This window comes from Panthera onca, chromosome C2 (genome assembly GCF_046562875.1).
Source record: "Panthera onca isolate mPanOnc1 chromosome C2, mPanOnc1 haplotype 2, whole genome shotgun sequence".
Classification (NCBI taxonomy): domain Eukaryota; kingdom Metazoa; phylum Chordata; class Mammalia; order Carnivora; family Felidae; genus Panthera; species Panthera onca.
The window spans coordinates 64,509,217-64,536,027 of NC_138347.1; positions in this window are offsets into that span (position 1 = coordinate 64,509,217).

Consider the following 26,811-nt stretch of genomic DNA (forward strand, 5'->3'; position numbering starts at 1 on the left):
CTCCTTTCTATATGCTAGATTGGACGTTGTAAGATTCAAATCAATTTTTGCTCAAATAAGCCCCTAAAACTTTAATAGGCCTCAGTTTATCTTTTAGCTCTAATGACTTAAGAAAGGAAAATTCCACTGAATCTAGAGCCCCTACTCATGGGGCCTGGACTCCAAGTCTATGTGGATGATAACAACAGTTAGCAAACCTAATATTTGCTAAAAAGAAGCATACTACGATTTCCAGTTTCTGCTCCACACATTAAAAAGCTTGGAAGAAAAAAATAAAAAATAAAAAATAGAAAAAATTAAAAAAAAAAAGCTTGGAAGTTGCTACTCTGTTCTAACAATAAATAAAGAGTGAACAGACTGAAAAACCAACCATCTTCCAGATCTGTAAGAGAGAGGAGAACACAAGGCGAACTGCTATTCCCAAGACAGGAAAAGACACAGACAGGTGAATATATATATAGAGAGGCACTGCTTACCAAAGCAGACCAGTAGCTGAAACTTCCACAGGAACCAGTATTGGGTTAGGAAAACCTCAACTACAACTGACAAATTGCTGGAGGCTCAGTGTAAAACTTCTAAGTATTAAAAACTCCAAGAAACCCAGTCATGGGAGGGCCCCACAATATTGTGAGATTTACCTCAAAGAGCTGGATCACTTCCCACTGTAATATCCCCTCCTATTTCTAGCAGAGGGGAGGGGAGTATTCTCAAATATTCCAAAGCATTCTGTTCTTAACAAGGCCTGCCCTCAGGAAAAGCTAGTACCAGAGCCTAACCTGCTGGAGAAGGGAAATACTCAACTCCAGCTCAGTCTAGCCATCCTGTGCTACCTAATGGGGGAAAAAATTGAGAAACACATGTAAGGTTCATAGGCCAGAGCACTGGCTCACCAAAAGACTGAGACCTAACCATAGGCCAACAGAACACTTCCCCTCCCCCACCAACCTCACCACCACATTAGTAATGTGCCTGCTTATGGCAGTTTCTTTTATCCAGTACCTTATGTACACCTATCACAAAAAAAATTATAAGGCATACCAAAGGCAAAAAACCCCACAATTTGAGAAGACAGCAAGATAAGAATATACAAAGAACTCTTAAAATTCAACAATAAGAAAACAACTCATTTAAAAAATGGATTCAAGTTCTTAACAGAGACCTCACCAAAGAAAATTTCAGATGACAAATAAGCATATGAAAAGATACTCCACATCACTGTCATTAGGAATATGCAAATGAAAACAATAATGAAATATCACTACACACTGGAAAACTGACAACACTCAGTCCTGGTAAGGAAGTAGAGCAACAGGAACTCTTATACCTTGCTGATGGGAATGCAAAATGGTATAGCCACTATAAACGACAGTTTGGAGATTTCTTACAAAACTAAACATACTCTTACCATAATATCTGGCAATCTCACACCTTGGTATTTACCCGAAGGAGTAAATGCTTATGTCCACACAAAAACCTGTACACAAATGTTACAGCAGCTTTATTCATAATTGACAAAACTTGGAAGCAACCAAAATGTACTTTAGTAAGTGAATGGATAAATAAACTATGGTGCATATACACACCAGAATGCTATTTAGCACTAAAAGAAATGAGCTATCAAGTTATGAAAAGACATGGAGGAAACTTCAATGCATATTACTAATGAAATAAGTAAATTTGAAAAGGCTACATACTGCTAACTATATGGTATTCTGGAGAAGGCAAAACTATGGAGACAGAGAAAATCAGTGATTTGCAGGGGTGGGGAGGGAGGCAGAGATGAGTAAGCAGAGCACAGAGGATTTTTTAAGGCAGTGAAATATTCTGCATAATATTATAATAATGGATATATGTCATCATACATTTATCCAAACCCACAGAATATATGACATCAAGTGTGAACCCTAAGGTAAACTATAGACTTTGGGTGATTATGATGTATCAATGTGTGTTCATCCTTGGCAAAAAAATATCCACTCTAGTGAGTGATGTTAATAATGGGGAGGTTGTGAATATGCAGAGGCAGGGGGTGGGGGGGGCACCTGGGTGGCTCAATCAGTTAAGTGTACCTACCACTCCTAGTTTTGGTTTGGGTCGTGATCTCATGGTTGGTGAGTTTGAGCCCTGCATCAGTCTCTGCACTGCTGGTGCAGAGCCTGCTTGGATTCTCTCTCTCTCTCTCTCTCTCTCTCTCTCTCTCTCTCTCTCTGTCCCTCCCCTACTCTCTCAAAACTTAAAAAAAAAACTTAAAAAAAAAGAACTAGCTTAAAAATTCTATTAGTAATTAGAATCTTCCATATGTTATAGGAGTAGAGGAAGTCCACAAAACCATAGCAAAAACCCACAATTATATCCTCCAAACTTACCAATCAAGATGCACATGTGGGATTGGTGTAATTATCCCATAGGAGCAATTTCTCCAAAAAAGCTAAGTGGATTCTAGTTATTCCCATAGGGATAAAACATGCACAAAACAGAAAAGCTATCTCAAGTTGCCATAGCAAGCACCAGATAACAATACTTCATCTATTCTGTTTCAAACTGAGGACTGAACTTCACTCTTGATTAGCATCTATAAATGTTGTGTGTGTGTGTGTGTGTGTGTGTGTGTGTGTGTGTGTGTGTGTATAACACATTATATTCTAAGACTCCTGTTGATAGGTACCAATCATGCCAAAATTTAGATCATGATTTTTGGAAGCCATTGTTTAATGAATAATCCTAATTGATAGGAAGGGGGGATGGGTGATGTAGTTCAAGAACAATTGTCTCTCGAAAACTTAAAAAGCAAGGTTGCTTATAGATAAAAATGTCTGGACTCCAGCTCCATAGCATTAGCCCTTTCATCTCACTATTTTAAATTTGGGCAAAATAGAAAAAAGAGAATCATACTGAAGTTCATAAGAAAATAGAGATGGCCATTCTCTGCACATATAAGAGGATAAGAAGAATGAGGTTAATTAATTAATGAATGTTATGTATCCTTGACACCATGTTAACATGCAAAGGAAGTTCCACCTTGCATTATCTTCTAAGTGGCTTTTAATTCTATTAGAGAATGTTCACAAATGAGTCAATTAGACCAGGTATTTTCTTCTTTCTTCCTTCATTCTGAAAGAATGGGTCCATAACAAAATAATCTTGCAAATCTACATGTCCTAAAGGTGAGACTTTGTTCGTCATAGACAGTCCTAGAATTTAGATCTCATTAAATTATGTGGATAATGAGAGCAGAGACTATAAAGTTCAGGATATTTGTCAAGTTGAAACTAGACGTAAAGAATCTACGTACCCCATAGCTACAGAAATATAAACATAAAAACATAAAAGGTCAGTCTTTCTTAGTAGCTGACAGCAAAGAACTCAAACCCTTGAACATGAAATAATTCATGTCCTACAAATTGGGTTTCTGACTGATAAAAAATGTTAACACTCAGAAAGTTCCTTATCAGATCAGGATCTTTTCATTCACAACCAACATCTTACCACATTTCAGAAGATTTGTAATCTTTGGGATAGGAAAGGGGAAAATGAAGATTGTCTCCTGACCTTCCTGGTAAATCTGAATCAATAGTGCCTGTTTTAGTAATGTCATCATAGATGAACAGCCTTTGTCGTGTGGGCTAATATATATATATATATATATATAATGGATCCATTTCAATCATGAACAATGGTTTTCTAGAACATGCAAGAGAAAGATTGTGTTCCATGAGGAATCAGTTTTCTCCAAAACAAACAAACAAAAAAACAACACTATAGGCACCTAAAGAAAAACTGGTGGTGATGGTGATGATGATGGTGGTGGTGGTGGTGGGGTGGTGACCACAAGGCTTCTTATTGGGATTCTGTGTGTTACAATTCCCACATTATTTTGTTTCTGCAGCCATAATCCTCGGGTCAGTTTTCCCTTCCTATTTATATATTTATTGTAACTTAGTCATCTCATCTTAGAATTGTTTGGGTCCTAAAAAGTCACCTCTCAGGTCCAATGATGACTAAAGACAAAAAGTGTTCTTGTCTGAGCTCAATTCCAGGTAAAATATCTGCCTATAATGTCCTCTACTCCAAATAATTTGCATATTCCACCTTAAAGGTGGTGATTCCAATAAAATTGGCCTTTCCTTTTCTCCTACACATACAACTCTTAAGCTGATACCTGTGACATTCTCCTTTAATCAGTTTGTCATGGCTGTGCCCTCTGATTGATAAATAAATATTCTGCCTGGCAGCCCCAAGAAGATCTCTGCCTAAGTCAGTCATTTTCTTTCTTCTCTAGTTTCTTCACATGCTTTTCTGCCTCGTTTCTCTAAAGCAACTTTTCCTTTGCTTTGGACTTTTCCAGTTTCTTTCTAATGGTCCTTAAATATTTCTTTTTTTTTTTTTTAACATTTATTTATTATTGAGAGACAGACACAGAGCATGAGCAGGAGAGGGGCTGAGAGATGGAGAGACACAGAATCTGAAGCAGGCTCCAGGCTCTGAGCTGTCAGCACAGAGCCCGACACAGGGCTCGAGCTCACAAACCGCGAGACCATGACCTGAGCCAAAGTTGGACGCTCAACCGACTGAGCCACCCAGGCTCCCCTTTAAATATTTCTTAAACATTGAGAAGTAAATGGCTCTCAAATATGGCTATGGAAGTGTCTCATTCTGGATAACCATACCACACTCAGGACATCAATTCCAAAGAGAAAACACATATTTCCTGAATTTCCAACTTTTCAGGATACAAAATAGCTTCTCCAAAATTACCATACTTTATGTTACTCATGTACCCTATGATCCAGTGAGGAGTCCATTTTGTAAATCAAACTTAATCTGAGCATGACTCTTCCTTCAAGATTTTTTAAAGAGTTTAAATCTTCCCCATCCCTATCAGAAATAGAAGAAAGGCACTGAGCACCACACACAGCCAGTAGGCAAAAGTACCCAAAGAGAAGTAGCTTGAGGGACCAGGAAGCAGGGACAGAAGTTACTCTTGGGTAACAAGTGACTGCAGCAGGCATTTTGCAGAACATATAAACAAAGCAAAAAAATCATTAGAAATCAATTAGCAAGAACATTGCTATTTTACATGCAAAGTCAGGCAGGGACAGAGATTCTGACACAAGTTTTATCAAAGCCCTTGGCATAAGGAAGTGGCCATTTCCATATAGAATATTAGTGGGGCAAAAGAAGGCTTATCCAAGCATGATGACAGAGAGGGGGATTCACAAGGTCTCAAACAAGAAGGATCCCGTTGACAGCACTAACACCTCACTAATTTTATTAAGTCTTAATGAGAAGAAATTGAGAATTAATGTCAGAATTTACTTTATATTGTTTTGCAAATGGAGTTGTTATTGGCCAGTTATTTGAAAAAGTCATTTAAAGCAGCAGGCATTGAAATAATGATGAATATGTATCTTATACACTTTATTTTCATTTAAAACATACAGATGCACATGCAAATGTAATATTTTTACATAAGGCCAGAACTGATTATATTCTGGGTCATGATTCTTTCATAAACCACAGCCACAGGCATTATTTTTTCCCATTTCAGTGCCTTTAAAGTGAAACAAGAACTTAATTAAATGTACTTGTAAAGCAAACTGAATGCAAAATCCTTCTTGAGTTTTACATTTCTTTTCTATCTTTTCTCTTACCTATCCTATGTCTATACATTTTTAGTGACCCTCCTTTGTTAGTTCTTACCTAAGTATTTAACATAGCTTTCATAGAAGGAACAACAGTCTCTTTCTTTTCACATTTATACTTAATTGGTTTGTGTATTATTGAAGTTACTAAAATACAATAAAGTAAAACAATTAACATATCTAAGAATAAACAGAATTGACTCTTGATTACCACACAAATTGGTGGAAGCAGGTGTGCTTGAGCGTCCTAGAAAAAACACCAGTAGTCTTAAGCATCAAGCTTGCTACAGGCATTATTCAGTATGTTTCACCAAAGAAGTAGAGAATTTCAGTTAATTTGGAGGTGACTGAGGGCACATATCGTGTTTGACATAAAGATTTCCTAGTCTAACTTCATAGTAAAGAGTTTAAATCTTCCCTCATTTCTTGGAGGAAGATTTGGCCCTCCTCATGTAACCCATATTTTCCTGAGCCACACTTCTACAAAAGGATCATAATACAGGTAACAAAATGGGGTGACTCTGGCTCAGCCTCACCAGTTGAATTATTGAACAATAAGCCTGATTTTATTCCTCTTGACTCTGTAAATTCTCAGAAGGTTACTTGGGTATCTTACACATAAATACAGTTTTCCTAGATCTTGTGGAATCCTTCTCCTCTATTGCTCCCAGTGATAGCTGGGAGGGTCCCAGATCGCTGGAGGAGGTGATGTGTCATTCCTTGGTGGTTCTGTCCTTCTTTGCTCAGCATGACCCATCTCTGCTCCTGGCACTAATCACCATGCTAGTGAGACCCTTCACTCCCTACACCATATCTTTCATTTCAGATTCTTCAACAGCCAACTTGAGAGAGGAAGGAAAGCAAGTGCCCTACAACCCAGAGTCTTATTTATGATGAAGCTGATGAAGCTTGGGTTTTAGGCCCCCTCATGTGCATCATCTCTATTTAAGCATGTACCTATTTTTTTTATTCTTTTCTTAAAGAACTTTCTTCCAAATGTGTAAGCACCAGACTGCTTCAACCAATTTATTTCACTCCAGTTCATTTCTAAGGCAAAAAGCAGTCCTACTTTGAGATCTTAGTATCTCACAGAGATTAGAGAAGTAGCATTTTTTAATTTTAATATCACCTGGCACACATCTTAGGAGAGAACAAAGGGACTGAGTAATCTTTCACTGTTCCTCCAAATGTCCCTTCTACTCCCCACTTGTGAAGGCTCTTTAGGCTCACACTGAGCCCATCAGCCTCAACTTCCTTCCTTTACCTCAGAATCAGTTTCTTCCCATGAAGCTACTCAGTCTCTAAATCACAGAGGGCCTTTGGGTGGAATTTCTTTCTTTCCATCATCCATGATCACTAGTGAGCATAACATACTTTCACAGATTTAGCTTAGACTGTGGTAACTTACTCTTCTCTATCAACCCATTTGTACTCTTTTTAAAGATTTGAGTGAAAGAATTCCTCAAGGCACTGTTAGAAACAAATATAGGACCCTAGATGGCAATTGCAGCAAGTTTTTGGTGCTTGAACAGGTCCTGGAGAAAACTAGAGCTAGATAGTAGTTAAAACAGTAAAAATAGATTTTATTCAGAAACTACTACACTAGACCTCAGAACAGAACTGTGCTCAATTCTGAATACAATAAGGACAAGTGGGGATTCATAGCCAGGGAACACAAAGGGGCAGAGGAGGGCAGAGAATCGGTGGATGGATGGAAAATTACTAAGAGGAAAAATCAGGGGCAGGGCGATTCCAGCTGAAGACAGCCTAGAGAGATCAGATATCACCTAGGGGGTGGAAGGGGTGAGGAAATTTGATCAGATATCCAGATACTGAGGGGGAGGGATTCTCCTTAAATTGACTTAGCAGGATTCTTGTGACAACTAGACTCTGAAGGACAAAGCCTAAGTGTGGGGTCTAGCTGAAAAAGGACTCAGAGGAGACTGCCTACAGTTGGGGCAGAGAGAGAATCTTTGTCACAAGCAAACCTCAAGAGTAATTCACCTCTTCCCAAGAACTGCCTTAACCAGGTGTATATCTATCGGAGTGAGCTACAGAATACATTTATAAACCAGCTATAGATGAAACTCACATAAATTAATTATTGTCTAGTCCTGAGGCTTCGCTATTTCAGCAGCAATCAAATCAGGAAGGTCAAAGCAACACCTATGAAAAAACCATGAAATTCTTCATTTAATGCAAGCCATTAAAATCTATACGAGGAAGAAAAGAAATCATGTCTGTGATTCAGACAGAGAAACATTAAGACAAGACTTGTAAAAGCAGAGTGCTGATCAGAACAAAGGCACACTTCAGGAAGAACAAACAAGTCATGACCTGGAGAGCAGCAACACACTGATGGTAAGAAGAGAAGCATTTCCACAGGCGAAGCAGCTTCCAGACCTGACTAACTTTATTAGATCTCAAACGTCATCAATACTAAAGTTACTCCCAAATCAATTAAATGCATATACGTGTGAGAAATGAGAAACTATCAGGAAATGTCAGGCCTTGGTAGGATAATGAGTACTACTCAGAACTGGAGGCAATGTTTTCAGCCACACTGAAACAACAGTTATTTTTGAATTGCTTAGGAACTTTGCCAGTGGCCAAAGATAAACTAATGTTTAGTAGCACACAGCTGAGATTAGTAAACCTTAGGTGTGAAGAGCCATGGAAATACAGTTGACCCCTGAGCAATACGGGTTAGAACCGCCTGGGTCCACTTACACACAGATTTTTATAAATATAGTACAGCACTGCAAATGTATTTTCTTTGCCTTATGATCTTCTTAAAAGCACATTCTTTTGTTTTGCGTACTGCATTGTAAGAATGCAGTATATAATACATACAGCATACAAAATACGCGTTAAGAGGCTATTTATGTTATCAGTTAAGACTTCCAGACAACAGGAGGCTATTAGTACTGACATTTCTGGGAAGTTAAAAGTTATGGCTTTTCAACTGCATAGTGGGGTACATACCCTTAACCCCCATGTTGTTCAAGGGTGAACTGTGTTTGCAAGGGAGAAGTGACAGGCTTCGTAGGAGGGATTTGGCTTGGTGCCATACCATGGAAAGGAGAGGGGTATATGGATCACTGGTGACTCGGCAAGGCAGTGGTTCTTCGTTGCAGGCAATTCTTTCCCCAAAGGACCATTTGGCAATGTCTGGAGACATTCTGAATGGTCACAACTGGGGGAAAGTTGCTACTTGCAAGTTATGAATAGTGGCCGGGAATACCCCTAACCATCCTACAACGCAGCATCCCCTGCCAACAACCAAGTAGTATATGGTCCAAAATGTCAATAGTGCTGAAGTTGAGATATCCTGCTCTAATGCTACTCAGGAGGGAAAAGCAAGCCAGTACCCTATTTGCTTAGTCTCAGGTCATGACAACAACCAGTTGTCTGCTCTAATCAGAGCCAATATTTGAGAGATAAAAGATGGACATTTTCAAATATATTATGAATCTACAGGAAAGAAGTGGGTGATGATAAATATTTTGTATTTCTAGATTTCTATTTGTTAGGATAATTTTTTGTTCTAAAGTATTCACCCTTTATATTCTCTGTTGTTTTCCCCACTTCCTTCCCTCAACTCCTTCTTCTTCTCTTCCACCACTAACCTAGAAGACCACAGATCTACCTGAGATATTATTCAGAATGCTTTGCAGTGTGGAAACATCAATGAATATCTGAGAATATTCTGAGGTAGTTGTGGCCATTCTAATCATAGATAGGAGATAGTCTGTCTGATGTGGGAATTATCGATCAAGCGTTAAGAACTTACAATCACCTCAAACACAATTTGAGATATTTAAGAACCTAAAACGGTGGCAGTGTTATAAGATTTGCCCTTAAATTTACATTTCACTCTTCTTTTACCTGTTCTTTAATTTTCCCCTCATAATCATAAAATATATCTTGCCTACAAATCACAGGTATATATGTCTCATGTTTTCCACATCGCAGTATTCTGCAGATTTTAAACCAAAGAAAATAATGAGAAAGGTCTTGGCAAGTACAAACACTCTTATTTCCAGGTCACTATTGAAAATGTCAGCTGCTCTCAAAGTCTTTCCCAGTGGTTGCTAAGTCTCTCCTAGAGCATCCCGGCCAAACTCCTGGTGCTACACTGAGCCATGAGCATACCCTAAGGAAGCAGCTCTTCTGTGACAAAGCTGCCACACTGCAGTAGACCACTTCTGCCTCTGCTGCCATGGTGATGGCAGTGACTCAGGCCTCTGTGTGACAATGCTGAGTGGGGTCTCCTGCCAGAAGGTCTTTCCCCACACTCTGAAATCAGACTATCCCAGCTCAGATCCCATTTTCTCCCCCTATCTAGATATGAGACCTTAGGACGTAAACCTCTCTTTCTCAGTGTCCTCAATTTTAAAGTTATAATAATAATAGTAACTACCTCATAGGGTTCTGGTGACAATTAAGTGTTGTTGTTGTTTTTTTCATATAGTACACAGGAATTGGGTCTGTCTGACTGAAAGCATCACTTAACTACAAATCATTATAATGAACTTTTGAAGCTTTAAATTTCACCAGGAAAAAAAGAGTTTTTACATTGTTTCTTATAACTCACAGAAAGAAATACACAGAAAGAACTACACAGAAATATATATATATATATATATATATATATATATATAAAAATACATATATATGTATATATGTATATATAAATACTTATATATATGTAGTGTATATATACACTCATATAACAAATAAAAGATTTATAAAACAATAGTTATCATTTTCATATGCACTGCTCTCTAATATGCTCTTACCTATTCTATTTCATTTTCTTAAAAAGGAAGGTCAAAATTCAACAAATTAATTTCAGTCTATTATTAGGCCCAACACACAGTTTTGATTTGTTTTTATATAATTTATTGTCAAACTGGTCTCCATACAACACCCAGTGCTCATCCCAACACGTGCCCTCCTCAATGCCCATCACCCACTTTACCCTCTCCCCCACCCCCATCAACCCTCAGTTTGTTCTCAGTATTTAAGAGTCTCTTATGGTTTGCCTCCTACCCTCTCTGTATTTTTCCCCCCTTCACCTTCCCCCTGGTCTTCTATTAAGTTTCTCAGGATCCACATATGAGTGAAAACATATGGTATCTGTCTTTCTCTGACTTATTTCACTTAACATTAACACTCCAGTTCCATCCACGTTGCTACAAATGGCCAGATTTCATTCTTTCTCATTGCCAAGTAGTATTCCATTGTATATATAAACCATATCTTATTTATCCATCTGTCAGTTGATGGACATTTAGGCTCTTTCCATAATTTGGCTATTGTTGAAAGTGCTGCTATAAACATTGGGGTACAAGTGCCTCTATGCATCAGCACGCCTGTATCCCTTGGGCAAATTCCTAGCAGTGCTATTGCTGGGTCATAGGGTAGATCTATTTTTAACTTTTTGAGGAACCTCCACACTGTTTTCCAGAGTGGCTGCACCAATTTGCCTTCCCAACAACAGTGCAAGAGGGTTCCCATTTCTCCACATCCTCTGCAGCATCTATAGTCTCCTGATTTGTTCATTTTAGCCATTCTGACTGGCATGAGGTGGTATCTCAGTGTGGTTTTGATTTGTATATCCCTGATGAGGAGTGACGTTGAAGCATCTTTTCATGTGCCTGTTGGCCATCTGGATGTCTTCTTTAGAAAAATGTCTATTCATGTCTTCTGCCCATTTCTTCACTGGGTTATTTGTTTTTCGGGTGTGGAGTTTGGTGAGTTCTTTATACACTTTGGATACTAGCCCTTTATCTGATATGTCATTTGCAAATATCTTTTCCCATTCTGTTGGTTGCCTTTTAGTTTTGTTGACTGTTTTCTTTGAAGTACAGAAGCTTTTTATCTTCATGAGGTTCCAATAGTTCATGTTTGCTTTTAATTCCCTTGCCTTTGGAGATGTGTTGAGTAAGAAATTGCTGCGGCTGAGGTCAGAGAGGTTTTGTCCTGCTTTCTCCTCTAGGGTTTTGATGGTTTCCTGTCTCACATTCAGGTCCTTTATCCATTTTGAGTTTATTTTTGTGAATGGTGTGAAAAAGTGGTCTAGTTTCATTCTTCTGCATGTTGCTGCCCAGTTCTCCCAGCACCATTTGTTAAAGAGACTGTCTTTTTTCCATTGGATGTTCTTTCCTGCTTTGTCAAAGATTAGTTGGCCATACTTTTGTGGGTCCAATTCTGGAGTCTCTACTCTGTTCCACTGGTCTATGTGTCTGTTTTTGTGTCAATACCATGCTGTCTTGATGATTACAGCTTTGTAGTAGAGGCTAAAGTCTGGGATTGTGATGCCTCCTGCTTTGGTCTTCTTCTTCAATATTACTTTGGCTATTCAGGGCCTTTTGTGGTTCCATACAAATTTTAAGATTGCTTGTTCTAGCTTTAAGAAGCCAGCATTACTTTGATTCCCAAACCAGACAGAGACCCAGCAAAAAAAGAGAACTACAGGTCAATATTCCTGATGAATATGGATGCAAAAATTCTCAACAAGATACTAGCAAGTCAAATTCAACAGCATATAAAAAGAGTTATTCACCATGATCAAGTGGTATTCATTCCTGGGCTGCAGGGCTGGTTCAATATTTGCAAATCAATCAATGTGATACATCACATTAATAAAAGAAAAGAAAAGATAAGAACCATATAATCCTGTCAATCAACACAGAAAAAGCATTTGACAAAATTCAGCATCCTTTCTTAATAAAAACCCTCGAGAAAGTCGGGATAGAAGGAACATACTTAAACACCATAAAAGCCATTTATGAAAAGCCCACAGCTAATATCATCCTCAACGGGGAAAAACTAAGAGCTTTCCCCCTGAGATCAGGAACACGACAGGGATGTCCACTCTCACCGCTGTTGTTTAACATAGTGTTGGAAGTGCTAGCATCAGCAATCAGACAACAAAAGGAAATCAAAGGCACCAAACTGGCAAAGATGAAGTCAAGCTTTCACTTTTTGCAGATGACATGATATTATACATGGAAAACCCGATAGATTCCACCAAAAGTCTACTAGAACTGATACATGAATTCAGCAAAGTCGCAAGATACAAAATTAATGTACAGAAATCAGTTGCATTCTTATACACTAATAATGAAGCAACAGAAAGACAAATAAAGAAACTGATCCCATTCACAACTACACCAAGAATCATAAAATACCTAGGAATAAACCTAACCAAAGATGTAAAAGATCTGTATGCTGAAAATTATAGAAAGCTTATGAAGGAAATTGAAGAAGATATAAAGAAATGGAAAAACATTCCGTGCTCATGGATTGGAAGAATAAATATTGTTAAAATGTTAATACTACCCAAAGCTATTTACACATTTGATGCAATCCCAATCAAAATTCCAACACACAGTTTTAAAAACACTATACCAGACTTCAAGTGAACTTCATGAACAAAGTCAGTACATCTGTCTTATTTAACACCATATTCCTAAGTCCTTGGACATGGCGTATAACGGGTACTTACCTACACATGTTGGATAAATGAGTATCTTTTTACCAGCATTTAACATAGACATAAGGAAAATCTTTTTGTCTTTCTCTAGTGTTGATATGTGAAGCTGTGGAAGACAGAATCCTTTCTACTCATTGTTTGATGAGGTTCTTAGGAAAAGTCCTAGAAAGTCAGAACATAAAGCTTTTCTAGAGGCTTATCCCAACAGAATTGGGCCTAAGTGTTAATATGGCAGCCAAGAATATTGACTGAATCATAAATATGTGATCTCTTGGAGGGATGGGAAATTCTTGCCATAATTTTGTTGTTGTTGTTGTTATTGTTGTTATCCTTAATTCAACTTTTTCTTTCTATATAAATCATCACATTTGGTATTAGAGACATTGATTGTTAACTATAATTGCACACTTCCCTTAAGATGGCTAAGATGATGAGACTTCCCATTCATATAGACTTCTAACATATTTTAAAATTTAGCTATCAGTCAAGGTAGTTCATTTCAATCTTTTAGTTTTACTGTGAACTAAACTAACAGGTAGATTTGGAGAGATGTGGCTAATGAAAGAAATGCTAGTTTTTACTTTGTTAATATTTGATGAGTTTCAGTCCCTTGTCCCCTGCCCCTTCCCCCCCTCCCCCAAAACACACACATACACACAATAAAACACACCGTGGGAAATTATGTACTAGGAGAAGTGTAAGAGATACTAGGAAAGCTTCATAGAGTTTATAAATATTACAATGCCAGGTTAACTGAACTAGTTACATTTCAGACTCTGTGGTGATATGTGTGTTTAAAAGTTATGATGCCAGAGGCAATATTGTATAATAGAAAACAAAACAAAAATAGATAAACTAAAATTAAACCATGAATACTGGAATTGGGCAGATCAAGTTTCAAATTCTGCCTACCATTTTCTAGTTATATTTCTTACCTATAATTTTTTCATCTGTAAGATGGGGCTAATAGTGTCTACATCACAGAGTAGTAGTGAGGATATACAGGGTTAATACATAAACAACTTTAGGGCCTTGGAAAATAACAATCATTCACTGTAAAAGTTAGTTTATTCTCACTGTCCTGGTGGGTGTGCCTGGGCTATTGGTCTTATGACTGGGTCTTAGACTGCAGCTCACTCTCAAGTCACTTGTTGGTGAGGATGAACCTCATTTTTAGAAATACCGATGCAGTTTTTGACATTTGATTCAATTCAATAAACATGCATTAAACCCCTTCTATAACAAGATTTTGTGGCTTGTTACAGAAAAAAAGAGGAAAGAAAATGAATGGAAATTGCTTCCTCCTCTAAAGAAACTTCAAATTTATTGGGGTGAAAGGGATGTAATTAATTAACATAGTAAATACAAGTAGTATAGTTACAAGTGAGAAGCAATTAAATCTCATTTGATGCGAGAGGGTCAGCAATCCATAAAGGCTAGCAAGGAGATATTTAAACTAAGGTTGAAGAATGAGTGTGGATTTTTTAGGTTGAGATAGTAGCAAGAAATTTCTAGTCTAAAGCAATAACATGAGCAAAACCCGGCAAACCAGCCAAGTGGTGATAATCCAAGTAAGAAATGATGAGAGCCTGGATAAGGACAATGACAATGAAAATGAGGTTGAGAAAGGGAGTGGGGAGAAGTTTCAGAGTTTAAACAAATAATCACAAACTAGGACATGCTTTACAAAACAACACACTTTGCAGTGCTGTCTGTAGAGCGGTTCAGATTGTTTCATAAACCTATTTGTTTTTAAAGCCTTTATCAAATAACTTCTTCCATTTTCTAACTACCACAGTTCACTTGATTGTCTAAATATGTTTCATAGATTAGCTGCCCCAAAATTTTAAGAATAGATTTTATTAGGGGTATCTGGGTGGCTCAGTCAAATGTCCAACTTGATTTCTGCTCAGGTCATGACAACTGGGTTCATGAGATCAAGCCCCGCCTTGGACTCTGCACTGAAAGCACAGAGCCTATTTACTATTCCGTCTCTCTCTCTCTCTCTCTCTCTCTGTGCCCCTTCCCCACTCCCACACACGCTTTCCCTCTCTCTCTCTCTCTCGCTCTCTCTCTCTCTCTCTCAAAATATTTTTTAAAAAAGAACAGATTTTATTATTCCTTCCCATTTCATTTTCTTCTTTGCTTTTTAAAATTTTTCTTTATGCTGTTCAAACCACATTGACCTTTTTTACCCCAATATTGTATTATAACTTTATTTTTATTTATCTACCCACTTATTCTATATCTTCTAACATTATCACTTACCAGATTTCTCAGGAGGACTATGAATCTGATTCAATTTCTTCCCAGATGTACTAGTTTACATTCTCCCACTTTAATCTCATTTTGATTTGAGTCCATATTTGTAACCTTTTCAAGTTCCAGATAAGTAGTTTCTAAGTCATTATCCATGTTTACAACATTGCCTAATATAGCATCATTTCAAGATATATTAATGTACTGCTCACTTCTGCAGATATTAGTTGAAGACTTCAGGAAAAGAACTGGAGACAGAGCCTTGTCCCATGGTATCCACGGGATTGTTTTGTGAATAACCCTTATTATTTAGGACTTTTGGTTATATAATTTCATTTGAATGAATTTCCAAGAAAAATAAAATTAAATGTGGTATATATTAATTTAAAATCAGGTTTCTAGTTTTTTTTTTTCCTTTTCATATATTTGGAAGTTTTACTAGGAAAACATTCCTTTGAAATATTGGTTTCTGTCTTAGACGTTTCGTATTGACCTATGTAGATGTTTCAAATAAACATGCAGAGAAAGTATCTCCAGGAGAAGACAGCTTGCTGGCCAAGGGGCTCACACCTGCTTGAATTTGATGAATGTAGCCTGGCCCTGTGTCCAGCCTTGTTATTGTGTTTGCTATGTTCTTATTGTGTCCATTATTTCTTGCGATCTTATTGTGTCCATCTGTAACTTTGTTGTCCTTCAGTTATTTGCATATTTTTTCCTGATTTATAATCATTTTTATTAAAAACATATTTTCTGGACAGAGCCTTTAAACTGAGGAGTTCAGATATACCAATAAAAAAGGACAGATAATGTAAGAGTCATAAGAAAAGACAATTCACAAAAGAGAAATTATATCTCGTTGACAAAGGAAAAGGAATCAATATTTTTAAAAATATGAAATGCTATTTTTCAACTGTTAAAGGAGGATATTTTTCAGTGACAATACTTATTACTTGGAAGAATCTATAGATGATTGTATATTCAGACAGCAATTTTGACAAGAGAAATTAGAACAACTCTTTTGTGAACAAGGTGGCATGCTGCATAAAAATTTATGAAAAAATATACTTTTTGTCAGTAATCTTACTTCTGGGATTCTAACAAGTATAAAATATGGGACAAAATATGCAAGGAACATATTAATTATGGTCTTGTATTAGTTAAAATGCTAAAACAATCTGAATGTTCAATAATAAGGGAATGATAATTTTAGTTATAAAACATCCAATGAAAGAAATGGTATGAAAATTATCAAAATTGATGACAATCAAGACTATAAATATGGAGAAATGTTTAAAAGTAAAGTTGAAGGACACAAAATGGCAGGTTTAGTGCTGCCACAAAAATAAATAAATAAATAAATAAATAAATAAATAATAAATAAATAAATAAATGAAAAAAACCTTGTGTAATGAAACTTTAAAACAAAAAATGCTAAAATAATTTTGTAAGTTTGGGGATTTTTCTTTGTTTTTGCTTTGTTTTTGTTTTTGTTTTTTGGTGTGTCTATTTTCCAGTTGTCCTTAACCATGCTCATTTTTTGTAATAAGAAAGTTTAGAATTGGTGAATATTCACTGTGCATTACCACATGCTGGGCAATATGCTAGTTAGGCCTTGGAAATGCAGAAGTAAAGGAGACAGGGGTGCCTGGGTGGCTCAATTGCTTGAGCATCTGACTCTTGATTTCAGCTCAGGTTGTAATCCCAGGGTCGTGAGGTTGAGTCCTGTGTCAAACTCCACACAGAGCATGGAGCCTGCTTAAGAGTCTCCCTCCCTCTCTCTCTCTCATTCTACCTCTTTCCCCTGCTTGCTCTTGCTCGCTCTCTCTCTAAAATAATAATTAAGAAAAGAAGAAGACAAATATGGCCCCTGCCATCACAAAGCACAATATCATCAAGTTTTGGCATCATTTTTGACTCATCTTTCTCTCTTTCATCACACCCTTAAGCTAATCCATTAGGAAATGCTATTGACTTTAATTTCAAAATAATATCTAAAATGTGGCTATTCCTCACTCTCCACACTATAATATCCTAGTGTGGGTCACCATCATCTTCTGCCTTTAATTACAACCTTATGATGAACAAAATAATGCCCTCTCCAACCCCCCACCCATCCACGCAAAAGGTGTCCTTATCCCCAGAACCTCTGGGTTTTTTCCTTATATGGCAAAATGAACTTTGTGGATATGATTAAGGATTTTGAGATGGGGAGATTTACCTGGATCGTCCACAAGGGCCTGATGTGATAACAAGGGTACTTAGTAAGGGGGAGGCAGGAGGGCCAGAGCCAGAGAAGGAGATACAATGAAGAAAGCAGAGGTCAGCGTGATATTACAAGCCTAGGAGTAAAGGCAGCCTTAGAAGCTATAAAACACAGGGAACAGATTCTCCCCTGAGCCTCCAGAAGAAACGCTGTCCTACCAACTCCTCGGTTCCAGCCCAGAGAGACCCATTTCAGATTTCTGGCCTCCAAGACTATAACATAAGCTTGGGTTGTTTTAAACCACCATGTTTGTGACCATTGTTACAGCAACAATAAGAAACCAATACTAGCCTCCTGCTCAGTTTCCCTGTTCTTATCCATGCTGTTTAACAATCTCAGTCTAACAGTCAGAGGAACCTTGCTAAAACCTCCACTGCATCCATTTCACTCAGAAGAAAACCAAATCCTTACAATGACCTACAAGGTCTCACATGATAGATGCCCTTTTCTCTTTGACCTCATCTTGTACAAGTCTCACTTCCCTGATTTTGTTCCAGAGTCACACTGGCTTGCCCTATATTCCTCAAATTCACCAGGATACTCTTGCCACAGATCCCTTGCACAGGTAGCTTTCTCTACCTAGAATATCTTGACTATTTCCCTCTTGTCCTCTGGCCTTTGCTCAAATGCCATCCATCAATAAAAGCTACACCAGCAACCCCATTTAATGATGCAGTCTGAACCTCTGTCCCCAGAACTCAACTCTTATACTATTTTTCTTTCTTTTAACAGCACATACATCACCTTCTGATATACTATATGATTTACCTGTGCATATTGTTTGCTGTATATTTGCTACCCACTTACACACACACACGCACACGCACACACAGGAACAGGAATATAAGCTCCATAAGGACAAGGATTTGGTCTGTTTCATTTTCTGATATACCCGCAGTGCCTAGGACAGTGTCCAGCACAAGACAGACGCTCAATTAATATTTGCTATAAACATGAATAAATTATTTTAAAAATAGCTCTTTTGATATGCATTTAATTTTTTCAAATGGAAAAACTTAAGTAATGGAGTAATAACTTTATTAAATAAAGAATTCACTCGGGGCGCCTGGGTGGCTCAGTCGGTTGAGCGTCGGACTTTGGCTCAGGTCGTGATCTCACGGTCCGTGAGTTCAAGCCCCGCATTGGTCTCTGTGCTGACAGCTCAGAGCCTGGAGCCTGCTTCGGATTCTGTGTCTCCCTCTCTCTCTGACCCTCCCCCCATTCATGCTCTGTCTCTCTCTGTCTCAAAGGTAAATAAATGGTATAAAAAAAAAATTAAAAAAAAAAAAAAAGAATTCACTCAAATCATTAAGAAAAACACTAAGTCCATACTAGGAAGACAGCAAATTTACAATTTATAAGAGAAGATATATAATTGATTAACAAACACCTGGGTAAATAGTTCAAACTCTTAAAAAAATCAGTAGGGTATTTTTTTTTGCTTATTAATGTCCACATACAATAAAAAGTTATTAAGGGTATTTTAAAGCATATGATGGTGATGAGTCTCTGACAAATGATATGTGACACTATATGAAAACACTGAGCTTTGCTCATGTTCCATGGAACTCTTCTGTGTCAGCTTTGGCTGGACACTTATTGTATTACTTTTTTCTCCTTTTTGGATTATGACTTTAGGTAAGGGTTCCATGTTCTTCTATGATAGACTGGGATGGTCTTTTCCCACCAGATTCCTGCTACCTACTTTAGATGTGATTTGTGGCCCCATTCAAGGGCCATGTGCTGCCTCTGGAAAAGTGAGCTTGGTCTGCTTTTCTCTTAACTTTATTTATTTTTTTTTTTGCTTTATTTTTTTTCTCATCTTTCTGTTTCATCAATATCATTGGAAAGATAATGAATACCATTTCATATAACAATATCAAAAGCTGTCTGAGTCCTGTGTATTGCAGTGAGCTCTCTAGGGTTTATGACAGGTCCCATGGCAGGTGCCTAAGAGATCACCCCCCACATGATTTAGTAATAAGCTTAATGGCATGGGAAGAGAACTGCTTCTTTCCATGTCAGAAGATTTAAAAAGTGGGCCCTTGGGCACATGAGAATATATTCCACTTTAATCATCTAATTAGAATGCCGGTATCTATTTTTTTTTCCATTTTGATCACATTGTTATTAAACCCAATTACAACAAATACTGCTTTATTCAGAAAAATAAATAAGTCTAGACACTTAGCCTTTCTACTTTGGGGTCAAGTAATTTAGGACTAATGATTATATCCATTCACTCCCATCTTATGACCAGCACCATTACAACCTCCTTTTTGGGCACTGGCATGAGGATGTCTGATTGTTTATCCAACAAACACTTATTGGACGCAACTAAGTGCTCCAAATGCCAAAAAGAATAAGCAGCGGTCCCCATGTTTAAGAGTGTAGACTGCAATAGTTGAGACCAAGAAGCTATCAGGAAATTTACAGATCCACATTAAAAATGGCACGAAAGAAGCTTATGTGCTCTGGATACCATGTGGCAAAATCAAAAGATAATTAATCCAAATGGCCAGACCAGGGAGACAAGACAGAGGAAGTAGGAATTGAATTCTTCAGGGCAAATCAAAGCTTACCAATAGGATGAGAAATAAAAGGAAAGGAGATGAAAATGCAAAAAAATTTAAGGAGACTGAACAAAAACTGGGAGTAGGAGAAAATGGAACCAGATACATTCAGGTAACTGTAAATAATTTGGTATAACTGGAGTGCAGAGTCAAAAACCATGTAAGAAGATAAGGCCAGACACCTAGGCAAACACCACATTACGGAGGCATACATACCATGCTAGCTACTTGGTTTTTACCTGAAAGTATTTTTTTTCTTTAATTTTTCTACATTACTAAGTTTCTCTCCCTTGTTTATGTCATAATAGACACATGGAGGTTGGTACATAATATTCAATACAGAGATTTTATGTCTAAGCATAATTTAATATTGTCCTTTCCAACCTTGAAGTATTTATTCAATCATTCTTCAAAAATAGCTGCTTTGCTAATACATATTTGCTAATTACAGTAGTTGCAGATAAATAATGCTTTGACTTGATGATGTGCAAATGCTCAAATTGTTCTATGCTCGTTTGCATTCTTTAGGTCAATAGTTTCTTTATTATTTCTCAATGTTTATATTTATAGGCTTCAGTTTTCTTCTTGAGAATAGATTTAAAAATGAGTTCACCCTAAGAAAGTATTTTAACTGACATTAAATTTTATGTCCTACTCCATTTATTAGCAGACATTTTTTAGAGTTTTCTTTTCCCCTAGCTAAAATATATTTCTATGAGCAATGGGACAAGTTTCCTATTATTTATCTTTTTATTATTGCTTTACTTTTTGCATAGCATTCACTCATCCAAATTCTTCCCTGACTTTTGAATCTGGTATATCCATGCACTGAGCTAGGGCTAGCCCCTTTTGACTCTAATCTTATTTGTGCAAATAACTAACTACTTGATTCTGAGCAATTTACCCTTCTCCTTGTTTGTAAAACAAGAGAGTTAGACTAGATAACCCCAAATGCCCTTCTAGCTGAGCAGTTTTGTTCTCATGGTTAAACATGAGTATATGTATCGGATCTCATCATGGTTCTTTCCTCTGCTACCTCATCTCTGCTTTTCATCACTCATAATACTGTAAACCTTGCTTGTTTTCTCTCCTTCTCCATAGACTGGGGCTGCTTGAGGGGCCTGTGCTGAGTCATCCAGTTCCTTAGGTTACATCAGAAACTGCTAAAGCTTCTCAGCTTATAGGAATTACTCAGTGACACTTGTCGTAACAAAAGCATAGTAAGAATTATTATTTATGCTTTTTTGGCCCTTTTTTGTATGCTTCAGATATTTCTGTTCTATTATAAAGCCTATAAGAGAATGTCCAGTTCCCAAGTAATACAATCCTGTTGCTTCTGTTATATTTAGTTCTCACATATCCAGGAAAGCTTGGCTCACCTTGACTCCAAGGTAATACTAGTCTAGCCTACTGCTCTGACCCAAATGGTATGGCTTTAAAGAATGAAACCTGAGGTGCTGTTGAGCTAAGTCACAGATAAGTATAAAAACAAAACCTACTGTGCACTCCAAATATCAACATGGTAGAGTTTAGATGACATTCTCATCCAAACTCTTCATCTTTGATCTTCATCTTTGCTTCCTTCAATTTGCTTCTCTCTCCCCCTTGCCCACTAAATTTGATCTATTTCAGGAATTACTGAGCCAGCATCTTTTCCTTGTTATTGCCTGGGATAATTTCACTATTATGTAATCAAAGTTTATTGTCCTAGTACCAAAGCTTGCTCTCTGCTTTCTCATGATCAAGCCCTCCTTCCTCCCATTATCTCTGAATTACTACTCAGTAGGCTAGCCTCCTTTGGTGGGATCTAGATATATTTCTAGAAATCACTTTGCCTTAAAGCCAGTTCCTTGTAGAGGAACAAACACTGCAGAGGAAAGCCCAATAGGGGCATCCTCAGGGACACTAGACAGCAGCATTCTTAAAGGTTGCACTTCTATTACAAGAAAAAGAATTGTCCCCAAATTATAAAGTGAGTGAATTTTGGCTCCTAGACAATTTTATATGCATCTGGACCTGGAGATCTTTTTTCATGACCCCATTCAAATGAAACCAAGCAAATGTCTTGGTCACTTTTAAAAATGAATAGTCCCATGAATCTGCACCTGGGGCATCCATCAATGGTCCTTAATGTATATAGATTCTATCCTCTGGACCAAAACTAGAGACACATGGCTTGACAATGTAAATACCACTCTGGGTGCCATAGAAAGACCAAGAAAGCAAGAAGTGAGTGAGCTCACAAACATCTCTCTGGTTGGGAGCTAGAATTAGACACTCAATTATTTAACGTCTTCATTTCTAGGGTTAGAGGGTGAATGCCAGAACTGTGGCTAGGGTTAACTGTGCTGAGGTTAAGCAAGAAAAATGTGTCCAATTAAATGAGTCATTACAACGAGGCTACCCAAAGAGATTGTCTTCCAAGTCATAAAAAAAGGCTGTGTATCAGGACAGCAAGTGGAAGGTGGTCTGGATAAAATGAAGAGACGGGGTAGACACCTGAGATTTTTAATATGTTCATGTTACATATTAACCTGGATAAGCAAAGTCCAACTATAGCTTCTGTGTTATACTGAGGCAGAACAAGTTAGAAATTGTGAAGTCAATGAGCATCAAGTCAGTAGTGAGGTTTGGAAATATTTTGCTTATTATACCCAAGACCCTGAAATGATCTAATTTTGCCCTGTTAATCACATACCCACAATTACCACCACCATGAGTTTAAAAAGGGAACAGCCAAGGAGAAATCACAGTGTTGTTTTTTTATTAGCTTCACCAGTTCTCTAGACTCTAACACAATGCAGAGTTCTGTTCAAAACAGAGTTGGAGCATGAGGGCCTAAATGCCCAACATCATCGTCAATCCTAATCTAGATTTTTTTTTTTTTTTCATTTTCTTTGGGTAAATGTCAAGCAGTGGAACTACTGGATTAACTGGTTCTATTTTTAATTTATTGAGGAACTTCCATACTGTTTTCTCACAGTAGGTATACTAATTTTCATTCCAACCAACAGTGCACAAGGGTTCCTTTTTCTCCACATCCTTGGCAACACTTGTTATTTCTTGGCTTTTTGATTCTAGCCATTCTGACAGGTGTAAGGTGATATTTCATTGTGGTTTTGATTTGCATTTCTCTGATGATTAATGATGTTGAGCATCTTTTCATGTACCTATTGGCCATCTGTAGATCTTTGGAAAAATGTCTATTCAGGTCCTCTGTCCATTTTTTAATTGGATTATTTGTTTAATTGGTTGGGTTTCTATACACTAGCAAGAAAGAGAAGTTACTAAAACAATTTCATTTATAAATGCACCAAAGAGAATACTGGGAAATAAACTTAACTAAAAGACCTATACTCTGAAAACTATAAGATATTAATGAAAAAATTGAAGATGACACAAACAAATGGAAAGATATTCCATGCTCATGAAATGGGAGAACAAATATTGTTAAGATCTCCATACTTCCCAAAGCAATCTATAGATCTATGCAACCCTATCAAAATAGCAACACTATCTTGCACAGAAATAGAACAAATAATACCAAAATTTGTATGGAACCACAAGAGACCTCAAATAGCCAAAGAAATCTTGAGAAAGATGAACAAAACTGGGGATGTCATAATTCTAGGTTTCAAGATATACTACAAATCTACAGTAATCAAAATAGCATGGCACTGGCATGAAAACAAACACATAGATCCATGGAACAAAACAGACCAGCAGTAAACACATGATTTTATGGTCAATTAATCTACAACAAAGAAGGCAAGAATAGACAATGGGGAAAAGACAGTCTCTTCAATAAATGGTGCTGGGAAAACTGGACAGCTACATGTAAAAGAATGAAAATGGATCACTCTCTAACACCATAAAAAAAAATAATCTCAAAATGGATTAAAGAGAGGCACCTGGGTGGCTCAGTCAGTTAAGCACCCGACTCTTGATTTAAGGCTCAGGTCATGATCTCAAGGATGTGGGATTGAGCCCCAGGTCAGGTTCTGCACTGGGTGTGAAGCCTGCTTAAGATTTTCTATCTCACTCTGCCCCTCCCCTGATCATTCTCTTCTCTCTCTCTCTCTCTCTCTCTCTCTCTCTCAAAAAAAAAAAGGGGGGGGGGGATTAAAGACCTAAACATGAAACCTGAAAGCATAAACTCCTAGAAGAAAACAGAGGCAGTAATTTATTTGACATAGGCTGTAGTAACATTCTTCTAGATGTCTCCTGAGGTAAGGGAAAGAAAATCAAAAATAAACTATTGGGACTATTCCAAATAGAAAGCTTTTGCACAGTCAAGGACACCATCAACAAAATGAAAAAGGCAATCTACTGAATGGGATAAGATATTAGCAAATGATGTATCCAGTAAGGGGTTAATATCCAAAATATGTAAGTAATAGTACTGATGCATAGGGGCACTTGTACCCCAATGTTTATAGCAGCACTCTCCACAATAGCCAAATTATGGAAAGAGCCTAAATGTCCATCAACTGATGAGTGGATAAATAAATTGTGGTTTATATACACAATGGAGTATTACGTGGCAATGAGAAAGAATGAAATATGGCCCTTTGTAGCAACGTGGATGGAACTGGAGAGTGTGATGCTAAGTGAAATAAGCCATACAGAGAAAGACAGATACCATATGTTTTCACTCTTATGTGGATCCTGAGAAACTTAACAGAAACCCATGGGGGAGGGGAAGGAAAAAAAAAAAGAGGGTAGAGTGGGAGAGAGCCAAAGCATAAGAGATACTTAAAAACTGAGAACAAACTGAGGGTTGATGGGGGGTGGGAGGAAGGGGAGGGTGGGTGATGGGTATTGAAGAGGGCATCTTTTGGGATGAGCACTGGGTGTTGTATGGAAACCAATTTGACAATAAATTTCATATAATTAAAAAAAATAAAACATTAAAAAAGATAGAAAAAAAATGTAAGTAATTTACACAACTCAACACCAAAAAAATAAACAATCTGATAAATAATGGGTAGGTTTTTTTGTTTGTTTGTTTGTTTGTTTGTTTGTTTGTTTTGTGACCTTGCCAATCTTTGACTTACTTCAGGAAGCCAGACAGTCAAGAGAAGAGGGAATAAAACACACAGGGTCAGTCAACAGAACAGACTGGCTCTCTATACCCACCAAGCCACATGTGTGTAGTTGACACTAAGCTGTTAACTGCTGAGAGTGCTACCAACTGGCAGCCCTTACCTATCAGCCTTTTCCAGGAATTCCCCTTGGCTGATGAGAGCTGCCTGGTCAATTATCATGGCTCTCCCAGGGGAACGCGGCCTCCAACATCTGACTCTTGTGGGAATACAAAGTTCCACCTCCCAACTCAAGACACCTCTGCAGACCACTCTCAGCCTGAGGTCCCTCTGAGGCTCATGGAGGCTCTTGTTGTGGCTATATCAGGACCCTGTGCTTCCCTCTGGCCAGGTGAGATTCCTCTCTTTTCCTACAAGTGTTATTCACAAATTTTCGTGTCCTAAATGACATTTCCATGTTTACTTCCTAGAAAACTCACCCTGCAGCAAGACAACAGAAAAAGCCAAAGATAAAGGGAAAAAAGATAAGCTGCTTTCCTCAGAGGGCCAAACTTTGAGCACAGTAATTTAATTCTCCACATTAACTAGTGGGCTACATCACCATGTATAAAAACTAGAGGTGTCCCATGGGGCACTTGGGTGGCTCAGTCGGTTAAGTGGCCTACCCTTAATTTTGACTCACATCATTATTTCATAGTTCATGGGACCAAGCCCCATGTCAGATTCTGCACTGACAGCCGGGAGCCTGCTTAGAATTCTTTCTCTGCCCCTCCCCCATGAGTATGTGCACAAGCATTCTCTCTCTCTCTCTCTCTCTCTCTCTCTCTCTCTCTCTCTCTCTCTCTCAAAATAAATAAACTTTTAAAAAAAGAAAAAAAAAAAACTTGGGGAGTCTCAGATACTCATGATATACCACATCCCTGAGGCCCACCTGATTTCAAGCCAGTTCCGGTAAGGCCCAGGCCTGTAGCCAGTATCCCACATCAAGTGCAAATCACTCAGCCACATGAAAAAATGCAACTTGGAAATGTAAGGAAGTTTAATGCCCCAAGCAGCAAACTGCCCCAATAAAGGATGAGTTGGTAGATGCATGGTCTAACCTTTCTATCCTCTGGTAAGACAACCATGAGACAAGTTTTACATTCTACCAGTAATTAAACAGCAACCCAGCAGGACTGAACTTTTATCTCCACATATTACTGTCCTAGGGCTGTAGTAACAAAATACCATAGAGCAATGGCTTAAAAATTTCTTTGTCACAGTTCTAGAGGTTGAAGTCCAAAACAAGGTGTCAGCAGGCTTGGTTTCTTCTGAGGCTTCTGTCCTTGGTTTGTAGATGGCCAACTTCTCTCTGTGTCCTCACATGGTCTTTCCTCTGTGCATGAACACATCTGTGCCCTAGTCTCTTCTTATAAAAATATTAGTTAGATTAGGGCCCACCCATAGACGTTGTTTTATCTTAATTACCTCTTCAAAGGTTCTATCTGCAAATCAGTCACTTTCTGAGGTACCAGAAGTTAGGACT